Source organism: Ovis aries, chromosome 13, assembly GCF_016772045.2.
Source record: "Ovis aries strain OAR_USU_Benz2616 breed Rambouillet chromosome 13, ARS-UI_Ramb_v3.0, whole genome shotgun sequence".
Lineage (NCBI taxonomy): Eukaryota > Metazoa > Chordata > Mammalia > Artiodactyla > Bovidae > Ovis > Ovis aries.
The window spans coordinates 55,419,046-55,430,502 of NC_056066.1; positions in this window are offsets into that span (position 1 = coordinate 55,419,046).

Here is an 11,457-nt window from a genome sequence, read left to right on the forward strand (position 1 = left end):
AGCTGACCTGGATTATTTTGTAATAAACACAAACGACCAAAAACCTACAGCACCAGGGACAAAAAAGGTGTAGTCCTTCTGGGGTGGGAGAAAGTGAAGCACTTGGGAGGAAATATTAGACCAGCTCCATCGTGAGATTTGGTCTTCTCTGATGGCTCAGTGGGTAAAGAATCCACCTGCAATGCAGGAGATGCTAGAGAAGCAATTTTAATCCCTGGGTCGAGAAGATATCCTGGAGGAGGAAAATGGCAGCCTGCTCCAGTATTCTTGCCTGGAAAATCCCATGGACAGAGGAGCCTGGTGGACTACAGTTGAAAGAGTTGCAAAGAGTCAGACACAACTGAGCAGCTAAGCACACATTGTGAGATGTGTCCAATGACGCTGTCTGGGGACCACTGCTCTCCGCTCTTTACAGAAGGAGGTGGCCACTTCCACTGGGCAGTGGCCGCTGGGCTCTGTAGGGGAGAGAATCCCCTCTTTAGTGTATGAGGGTCTGCAGACTTGAGAATCAAGAGCCGGAGCTTGTTGTATCAGCAGAACGAATGATAAGCATCATTGTCATCATAATCTCTCTCCTCGGCTTCCTTTCGTTTTCCAGCCAAGCAGCTGAATGGGGAAGGGAGGAGGGTGGACCTTGCCGCACAAGAGTCCCTTCTGAACACACTCAAGAGGGCCCAGAGGTAACTCCTGGCACCTCCCCTCTGTTTGTCTGCACTTTGCAGAGTTAACACTTTTTAAAGCAAGGTGGCCTTGCCCTCCAGGGCCTGCGGCTGCTAGGTCTGGTCTCAGATGTTTCTGGCTCCTCTCTGACTCGGGGGGCTGGGAACCCCTGCAGGGGCTCGGAGCATGGGGATGCGTAGCGCTGGAGCCCCGAGGGAATGGACAGAGCCCTGGCATATCAGGGAAGCTGCTTGTGGGTTTGCTGCTGGAAACAGCTGCCGGGGGACCCCGCCCTCCTCTCTGGGGTGTTTGCAAGAATCCTCAGGCCTTCAGAAAAGGAACTGAGGAGAACCCAGCTCAGGCAGGTACATGCAGACAGGAAGGTCCACAGGTGAGTGGGGATGACACAGTCAGGGTCTCACGATGCCCAGACTCACCTGTGAGGGCAGCTCTGGGACCTGGCTCTCCCAGTCTCTCCAGCACCCTACCCCCTCACTCCCAGGACTCAGGGCTCACAATCTGCTGCAGTGGCCATGGAGGCTTCCCTGTCAGACAAAATGTGAAGCTCAGCCCAAAGTGATGAAGTATGTGGAGTGTGCGGGTTTGTGTGGGAGAACACGTGTGTGTATGATTGTGTAAGTGTGTGCATCTGTGTGCGAGCATATAGGGTGGAGCTGGTGGTGGATGGGCACAACTGAACCAGGTGGATTGAAAGGGGGGAGGGTGGTTTTCCAAAGGAAGACCAGGTGACACCGTGCTGGATGGAGGCAGGTGACCCTGCAGGCCCGGCCCCGTAGAGATGGGGTCAGGAGAATGACCTCATGGCCTATAGGGCTGTACAACTCTGGGGCTTCCCCTTCCAGAAGGACTGCCCTGCTCCCAAAGGACCTTGTCTCCAGGATTTGAACTTGAGACCCCAGAGCTGATTTCCTCAGTCCCAGAAGCAGGGCCTCGCTCACCTGCAGCCTGCTGAATGAGAACCTCCCTGTCACTGAGATGTAGGGTATTTGAAGACACTTTGGACGTGGGTCCAGCCACAGTGCAGGCTTTAATTAGGATCCCTCCTTGTTAATCAGGGTAATCATCGCCAGCGTGGTGATTTATCGGCTCTTCAGGGGCCTTGCCTTGGCGCAGTGATTAGACCTGCTCTGACAGCAGCCAGGACACTTCTTCATTTTAATGACAGAGGAAACAATGTTTGTGAAGGAGATAACTTCATCCCTCCCTCTCAGTGGATGTGGGGCTTTGAGCTGGGAGGAAGAGCATCCTAGGAAGAAATGAGGGCTCCTCCTGGAAGCCAGGGCAGGGGTTCACTCAACAGCTGGGGGAGTAACCTCTGATTGCATGTGCCTGGTTGAGGGTCAGACTCATTTGAGCTCTGGTCTTTGACCTATGCTCTTGGCCAGCTGGGAAAACATATGCACCTCCTCCCTAGAACCAGTGAGTCTGTGACCAGGCAGGGCAGGATGTGGGGCCCTGGTCCAGGCATGTATCACGGATGAAATACCTTGGGGGTAAAGTGAGTATTTAGAGGTAGCCTGGTTCTCTTTTTACCGCATCCTGCTCAAAAACCTTATTCCTGACAGTTTTGCAGATAAGCTGAGCTGGCTTTCAGCAGAAGAGCCCTGAATGTGGGTGTTTCTTGCATAAGTGGATGCATTTGAAGCATCCCCATTTGAAGCACTCAGTACCTGAGGGGTGTGATCAGCCCGCTGCTCGATGGAGGCCTGGCCGACACGTGCTCTGGGGCTTCCAGGGCAGAAGGAGTGGTGGGCAGTGGTTATCAGGATGCCCACAGCCTCAGCTTTGGTGGAGCCTCTATCTTGAGAAACAAGTGTCCTGTGTGCCTGCTGGGATGGTGACCCCAGAGTCATCTCCAAGGTGCCCAGTTACTGGAAGGGGTCATGTGCACTGACCCAGGGCCAGTCTCCTGCCAGGATGGTGAGGCCCTTCTGACGGAAGCCTCAGAGGGCAGAAAGGCCAGTGGTCACTCCCTCAAATCGAGTTGGGTAGACCAGGGAGCAGGGGTGGCTAACAGTCAGGACTTGCTATTACCTGGCCATTCTGGCTGCAGGCATGCACCTTGGACATCATCTGTGCTATGGAGGCCTGGGCAGTACCACCTTTCCATGGCTAGATGCAGTAGTTAAAGCTCTGAGAAGTTTAGGCAGCTCGGGGGTCATGAAGTGGTGACATGGCGGTCCCCTTTGGTACTGGAAGCAAGCACAAACTCCAACTCTTTCTTCCAGTTGCCTGGATTTCTGACTGTGAACCAGGACTCCACCCCTTTGCAGGGAGAAGTGTCAGCCCCAAGGGTACCATGAAGGGTCTTTGTTCCTCCAACTCCACAAGAGTCCTGTGCACACTAGCCAGACCCTAAGGCCTCTCAGATGAGTTGGGGAGGGACCCTGGTAGATGTTGCAGGGAGGCAGGACTGGACTCCACTATCTGGACTTGGAGGAGCTCCTGCTGTATTGTGGGGCATATGGGAGAAGAGAACTCTGGGGTTGGCCATCATTTAGGTACCAGGGGCAAAGATGTTTTTGCTTCTCTCCAACTCATCAGGAGTGTCCAGGAGCATGTCTATGAGTGAACAGGCGCTGAGCAAGTGAGGGATTTAGTTTCTGGGCAGCAGTGCATGATGGCACACATTCCTCCTTCCTGGGTTGGTTCTGTGTCCAGCAGAGAGCATCCAAAACTGAAAGAGGAGCCTCTGGACAGTCATAGGCTGCTTGGCATCCGGCCAATTACAGTTATCAATAGTCAGTGATCTAGAACTTGGGGCAGGCCATTCTGACTCGTTTTATGTTTATAACTCTTAGAAAGAGTGTGTGATTTACTGTTAGTGTTTCATCTAGCTGTGGGCTACATGCTCCCATAGTATCCTTGGCTTGGTGATTTGCAAAGAGAGGGCTATTTCTGCTACAGTTTGCACTGGAGACAGGAAAGCAGATCCCAGCGAGCAGATTCCACAAAGGACAGATAGGAGGAGAAGGAGGATGATGGGACAGAATGATGCAACTTCCATAGCCGATGACATGTGAGGAATGTAACACCTGTTTGTTGCTGTGAAAAGGCTAATCCCCCTCTGCAAACAAGGGCTGGTAAGACACATAGAGCATTTGCCATCATTTGAGATGCATGGATGCATTAGTGGGCTTTGCAGTGGTGATGCCTAGATATTTGGTCAAACATTATTCTATGCATCTGCAAGGGTGTTTCTGGATGAGATGTGCTGAGTGAACTGAGGACAGAAGATTGCCCTCCCCAGTGTAGGTGGGCCACATCCAATCAGTTGAAGACATGAGTAAAACAAAAGGCTGAATAAGAGGAACTCCTTTGTTTGACTGCTGAGCTAGGACACTGATCCTCTCCTGCCTTCAGGCTTGAGCTGAAACAGCTTCTCCAGCTCGTTGATGGCAGATCTGGGGATTTCCAACCTCCATAATCATGGGAGCCAATTCTCTACAGTAAATCTCTTTCTCTCTCTAAACATCCTGTTGGTCTGTTTCTTGGGGAACCCTGATGAACACAAGCCTCCAGGGTGGGCCATCCGATGGCAGCACTGAAGAGACTCCGTGCCCATGCCAGGTCCAGGATAAAGTGTGTATGGAGTGGGGGTTATAGGGCCCCAGACCTGGGTATCCACCTCCTGACCTGGGCTCATTGGTCATTTTACATACCTTCTTTTCCAGGAACCATAGTCCCCTGAAGGGGGCTCTATGAAGCTTCCACTGCAAGCTCAGTTCAACCTCCCTGGACTTCAGATCTCTAAGGAGTATCCCTGGGGCCACATCCCATGTGAGGGTGGGACCTGAAGCCCCTTGACCACTCAGGACTCATCTCCATCTTCATCTTCTGGTTGGCTCTGATTCCTCATGTTCAAAAGCACCAACTGTTCCTGGGATTCCCAGGTGGCTCTGTGAAAAATCCACCTGCCAATGCAGGAGACACAGGGGATGCTGGTTCAATCCCTGGGTTGGGAAGATCCCCTGGAGGAGGAATGGCAACCCACTCCAATACCTTTGCCTGTATTCAAATGTCTCCATCCTGTTCAGAGGGACCAGCTCTTCCTCATCCCCTCTGGGACTCCTCAGTGGATCTAAGCTCTCCTCAATCCTGTGTTCTCCAGGCAGCCTCTCCATGAGGCCCTGCCCTTGGGACAAGGGCACACGTGCATTCTCAAAGTGAAAGTGAAAGTGAAGTTGCTCAGTCGTGTCTGACTCTTTGGGACCCTGTGGACTGTAGCCCACCAGGCTCCTCCCTCCATGGGATTCTCCAGGCAAGAATACTGGAGTGGGTTGCCATTTACTTCTCCAGGGGATCTTCCTGACCCAGGGATCGAACCAGGTCCCCCACATTGCAGGCAGATGCTTTAACCTCTGAGCCACCAGGACAAAAATGCCAAGTCCCCAAAATCTCATCCTTTCACAGGAGTGTGAGATGCCCATGACATTACACAATTTGCACAGAGAACACAGTTTGGATGGCTGCCTGGCCTCTACTTTCACTGAAAGTTCTGAGTCAGTGACTGTTCTTTTAAAAGAATTACAATTGCTCCCAAGTTGGCCTCACCTTGAATTCAGCCCATGGGAAAGTGCAGGGATCCACTTATTAAAAACAGGTGGAGAGAGCAGTGAGCTATCTTCTCCCAACATAGAAGTGTGGTCAAAGGGAATTTTACGTTTTATTTCTGTGGTTTGGAACTATTTTATTACTGTAAGAAGCTACACGATTTCATAATAAATCTTGAGCGCAAGTTAATGCAGTTTGTAATTAGTACATAGTAAGAATTTATAGGGAAACGCATGTCCCCTATCCGCTTGGAATCAGTGTGTGCCCTTAAGCAGGTAATGCCTGTCCCTGGTAATTATATTTGTACTGAGGTTTGTCCATTAAATCTAATTTTCCTCCTAAAGATTATAAAGAAATGTTTTAAGCCAAAGCTTGCCTGCATCACAAATTCTGAAGTAGCAGAGTCCACATTAGTGACAATTTCCTTCATTTAGAGTTGTTATCAGGGACCTAATCAGTTACTCCTGGCTGGCTGGGTTCTGTGTGCTACATATTTGGAGAAAGAACAAATGGAAGTGCATTCATTTTGCTGAATAAACAGGTAAAATATGTCAAGAGCACAAACACTTATTTTGCCTGAGGCTTATAATATCCTGTTCCATGTCTGTTGCAGAAAAGAGAAAAAAACACATTTTGTCTTTTGATTTATAATTCATACGGTTGGTCTTCTGATGGGCTCAATTGTTAATGTTTTCTTTTTGTAAGACAGGGTTTGAGCAACGTCAATATTTTAATGTTGATAGCTAATGCTTGCTTGACATAATTTGTATAATATTCCCTTTAGAAACTGAAAGGAAAAGAAAGCACCTTTCCCGAAATAAAGTTTTAGGGGATGAAGATATCCGCCACATTCAACATTCAGGATCCATTTATCTCAGGATTTTAAAGAAATATTAGAAATATCCACAGTGGCAAGATATCACTAGCGCAGTCTACAAGATAAATTAGAAACAATGGTATCTCGCCTTTGATTTATTACCCAGAAAATGTAAATGCGATTCTATGAATATTACTCAATGAATGAAAAATGCCAAGGGTAGTTTACTGTGATTATTCTAGGCTAAAAACTCTGTCCAGTTGTTCTATCAATAGTCCGGTTGCTAGGAAATTTAGGTGGCATCCTTCTCTTGAAGAACACTGGACATTTTATCCGTCTACTGGCAGAGATGAGAGGAGCAGAATGGGCTGTATGTGACTGCCAACAGGAGGGCTGTGATTTCCCAGCTGAAAGGTTTTGCCGGGCGGTGATAGCTAAGGTAGTGCAGAGTATAGCAAAATGTTGAGCACCCACCCAAGCTCAGTGATAATGGTGGTTTACCTGCATTTCCTTAGGCTAATATTGCTGGACTCATGAGGCCACTCTCCCCCCTGGGCTGGTGGCCCCTGTGTCTGATGTGAAAATTGGGAAGCAGCAGCAGTATCCACTCTGTCAGAGAATTATCATGAAATTGTCTAGATAAGCTGTTCAGAATTGGTGCATTTTGCACAAGAGTAAAGATTAAATAAGGGGCTTCCCAGGTGGCTCAGTAGTAAAGAATCTCCTGCCAATGTAGGAGACATAGGTTTGATCCCTGCGTTACAAAGATCTTCTGGAAAAGGAAACAGCAATGCACTCCAGTATTCTTGCCTGGGAAATTCCATGGAGAAAGGAGTCTGGTGGGCTACAGTTCATGGGGTCACAAGAAGGAAATGACAACCCACTCCAGTACTCTTGCCTGGAGAACCCCATGGATTGAGGAGCCTGGTGGGCTACAGTCCACAGGGTCTTAAAGAGTTGGACATGACTGAGCAACTTCACTTAGCAACTAAACATCAACAGCATCACCATTTAAGCACTGTAAAAAATTGAAATTAAAAAAAGAAGTGAGTTCCTCAGGGGCTTCCCTGATAGCTCAGTTGGTAAAGAATCTGCCTGCAATCCAAGAGATCCTGGTTTGACTTCTGAGTTCCCCAGAGGGGAGCACAGTTTCACATCTGACAGGTAGGGGCTCTGGTTCTCCTGCAGGCTTCAGGGTGGGAGGTCTTCCCTTTCCTTCCTTAGTGAGGCTGAGACTGCTTGTGGGTTTCAGACTCTAGAGGTTAGGAGTGAGAGTGGGTGTCTCTGGTCCTAATGCCCTGCTTTGTTTCAAGTACTGCTTAATCACATTCTCCATTTAACCTTTATCCTGGAGCAGAGCCTCATTCTGGAGGTACACTTCATTTTCCAAGGAGAGGAATTTTGTCTAACTCAAAGCATTTCCATTTCAAACAACCGTGGAGCCCAGTGTGGGCCATTCAATTCTGGCTGAATCACTTTAGATGCAAGTGTGTGCTCAGTCATGTTTGACTCTTTTGTGACCCCCATGGACTGCAGCTCATCAGGCTCCTCTGTCCATGGAATTTTCAAGGCAATAATAATGGAGTGGGTTGCCATTCCCTTCTCCAGGGGATCTTCCCAACCCAGGGATCGAACCCATAGCTCCTTCACTGGCAGGCAGGTTCTTTGCCAACTGTGCCCCCTGGGATGCCACCTAGACTCTAAACGTTTCTTTAAAAGTACAGTGGTGAACCAGAAAATTACTAGAGCTAATCAATGAATATAGTAAAGTTGCAGGATATAAAATTAACACACAGAAATCCCTTGCATTCCTATACACTAACAATGAGAAAACAGAAAGAGAAATTGAGGAAACAATCCCATTTACCATTGTGGTGAGAAGAATATAATACTTACGGATAAATTTACCTAAAGAAAAAAAAGACCTATATATAGAAAACTATAAAACACCGATGAAAGAAATCAAGGATGACACAAATAGATGGAGAAATATACCATGTTCATGGATCAGAAGAATCAGTATAGTGAAAATGAGTATACTACCCAAAGCAATCTATAGATTCAATGCAATCTCTATCAAGCTACCAATGGTAATTTTCACAGAACTAGAACAAATAATTTCACAATTTGTATGGAAGCACAAAAAAGCTCAGATAGCCAAAGCAATCCTGAGAAAGAAGAATGAAACTGGAAGAATCAACCTGCTTGACTTCAGACTATACTACAAAGCCACAGTCATCAAGACAGTATGGTACTGGCACAAAAACAGAAATACAGATCAATGGAACAAAATAGAAAGCCCAGAGATAAATCCACACACCTAAGGACACCTTATCTTTGACAAAGGAGGTAAAAAATATACATGGAGAAAAGACAATCTCTTTAACAAGTGGTGCTGGGAAAACTGGTCAACCACCTGTAAAAGAATGAAACTAGAATACTTTCTAACACCATACAAAAACATAAACTCAAAATGGATCAAAGATCTAAATGTAAGACCAGAAACTATAAAACTCCTAGAGGAAAACATAGGCAGAACACTCTCTGACATAAATCACAGCAAGATCCTCTATGACCCACCTTCCAGAGTAATGGACATAAAAGCAAAAATAAGCAGATGAGGCCTAATTAAACTTAAAAGCTTTTGCACAATGAAGGAAACTATAAGCAAGGTGAAAAGGCAGCCTTCAGAATGGGAGAAAATAATGGCAAACAAAGCAACTGACAAAGAATTAATCTCAAAAATATACAAGGAGCTCCTGCAGCTCAATTCCAGAAAAATAAAATGACCCAATCAAACAATGGGCCAAAGAACTAAACAGACATTTCTCCAAAGAAGATATACAGATGGCTAATAGACATATGAAAAGATGTTCAACATCACTCATTATCAGAGAAATGCAAATCAAAGCCACAGTGAGGTACCATCTCACGCTGGTCAGAATGGCTGCTATGAAAGAGTCTACAAACAAAATGCTAGAGACAGTGTGGAGAAAAGGGAATGCTCTTACACTGTTCATGGGAATGCAAACTAGTATAGCCACTATGGAGAAAAGTGTGGAGCTTCCTTAAAAAACTGAAAATAGAACTGCCATATGACCCAGCAATCCCACTGCTGAGCAGACACAGAGGAAACCAGAATTGAAAGAGATGTTCATCACAGCAGTGTTTGCAATAGCTAGGACATGGAAGTAACCTAGATGTCCATTGGCGGACGAATGGATAAGAAAGTTATGGTACATATACACAATGGAATATTACTCAACTATAAAAAAGAATACATTTGAGTCAATTCTAATGAGATGGATGAAATTGGAGCCTATTATACAGAGTGAAGTAGGTCAGAAAGAAAAACACCAATATAGTAATGCATATATATGGAATTTAGAAAGATGGTAACAATGAGCCTATATTTGATAGTGAAAGAGACACAGATATAAAGAACAGATTTTGACTCTGTGGGAGGAGGCGAGAGTGGGATGATCTGAGAGAATAGCATTGAAACATGTGTATTACCTCATGTGAAATAGATGACCAGTCCAAGTACAACTCATGAAACAGGGCACTCAATGCCAGTGCACTGGGACAACCCAGAGGGATGGGATGGGGAGACAGGTGGGAGAGGGGTTCAGGACGGGGGGACATATATATACCTGTGGCTGATTCATGTCAATGTATGGCAGAAACCACCACAATATTGTAAAGTAATTAGCCTACAATTAAAATAAATAAATTAATTTAAAGAAAAGGTACAGTGGTGAGTGTGTCTATTAATCTGTCAATATTCAAAGAATAGGAGTGCCTCTTGGGTCCTCAATAAATTACTAAAAAGAGCTGAACCTGCGTGCACGTGGCCCAAGGCTGCCTATGTGACATGTCTGTGCCATTGACCTGTTGTTTCCAGCTGGCCTGAGTCTCCTGGCTTTTCTTTCTCAGTGGGCTTTGGTGGCCTTGATGAGATCCTGAGAAGCAGCGAGGGCCCTGATGATACACGGAGACAGCAGCCTGTCAAACAGCGTGGAGACAGCAGGCTTTGAAAATAAACTGAGAAAGATAAATAAGGATACAAATCTTCTAAAGCAATAAAGAAGACTTTGACATTTCAGAGCCAATATGGTATCAGAAATAGATTTTTTATCTCTATTTTTCATGTGCCCTTCAGTCTATAGATCACAATTCAGTAAAGCAAATAAAAGGGCTGATGTTCTGGGGTCTGTATTTTACACACGATGAAGACATCATGGTAAAGCCTTCTCTTATACGTCGGTAAATAAAAGAATACTATTACAAGAGGTAATCAAAGAAATAAGAAATATAATCGCCATTGAGGAAACAGACTGCTGCTCTGGGCAGGCTCTCAGGAAAGGCATAGACACCAAGGCAGGATGAATTTGTATTTTCTCTTCATGGTTTGCTATGTCTCTTGCTGACATAAATAGAAACCTAGTGCTTCTGTGTCCATGGGACTGAGCATCACACAAATCACAGAGCCCAGCATGGTTCCTGCTCTGACGCTGCAGAATAAACATGCCGAGTTCTGGGACTCTCAGCTAATGCACCCTCTAGGGCTTTCAAAGAGTCTGGGGACTTGTGATGACCTGTGTCTGGGGGAGGAAAGGTCAGAACCGAGACTCAGCCAAGGAGGAGGGTGGGGGTGACAGAGGCAGGCATGTGTAGGAGGGGAGCTTGGTGAAATGAATCCATGTGGGACAGATATAACAGCAGGCACCTGCTTGGCTTCCACATTGGAACAGCCCCTGGGTCCCCAGTTTCTAGAGCATTCCTCAATGTTACCAGACCAGCCACGATGGTCTAGGTACATCGGTGAGCTGTACTTGGTCTCTTATAACCCACACACACCCCACTTGATCCTCTCCTCAAGTTAATCTACCCAGCATGGTTCAGTGAAGCATGCCGCTGTCTTATAGCCATTACCCTTGGGGGCTATGTTCGTGGGGACTCAGCACCCCGAGTCTGGATCTTGCTCCCTTGGAAAGAGTCATGACTACAAATAAGAGTGTGGTCCTCCCCTTCCCTTTTTCTGAAATGTACACTGGTTGGGGTACTGGAATCCAGCCTGTGGCAATGTGGAATTCATAACGGCAGGCTACAGACTCAATAATAAGTCCCAATAAAAGGGCAGAATACAGACCCAATAAAAGTCTATGAAAGGGTCAGTATGGGTTCAGGGACATGCCACTCAAGGAGGACTTGCTTCTCGCTACACGTGGCAGCCTGAGTTTGCAGTGAAGCCCTTGGGATGTCACCCTACCTTTGTCCCTTCTCTGTCTGCCCTCGCCTCTTGAGATGGTCTGGGCACTGGCTTTTTCCACTGGGTAGATGGCTTTGTGGTTTTCTCCAGCTTTCCTAAATCTCGATATGTTTTGCAGAAGTAAAGGATGGCA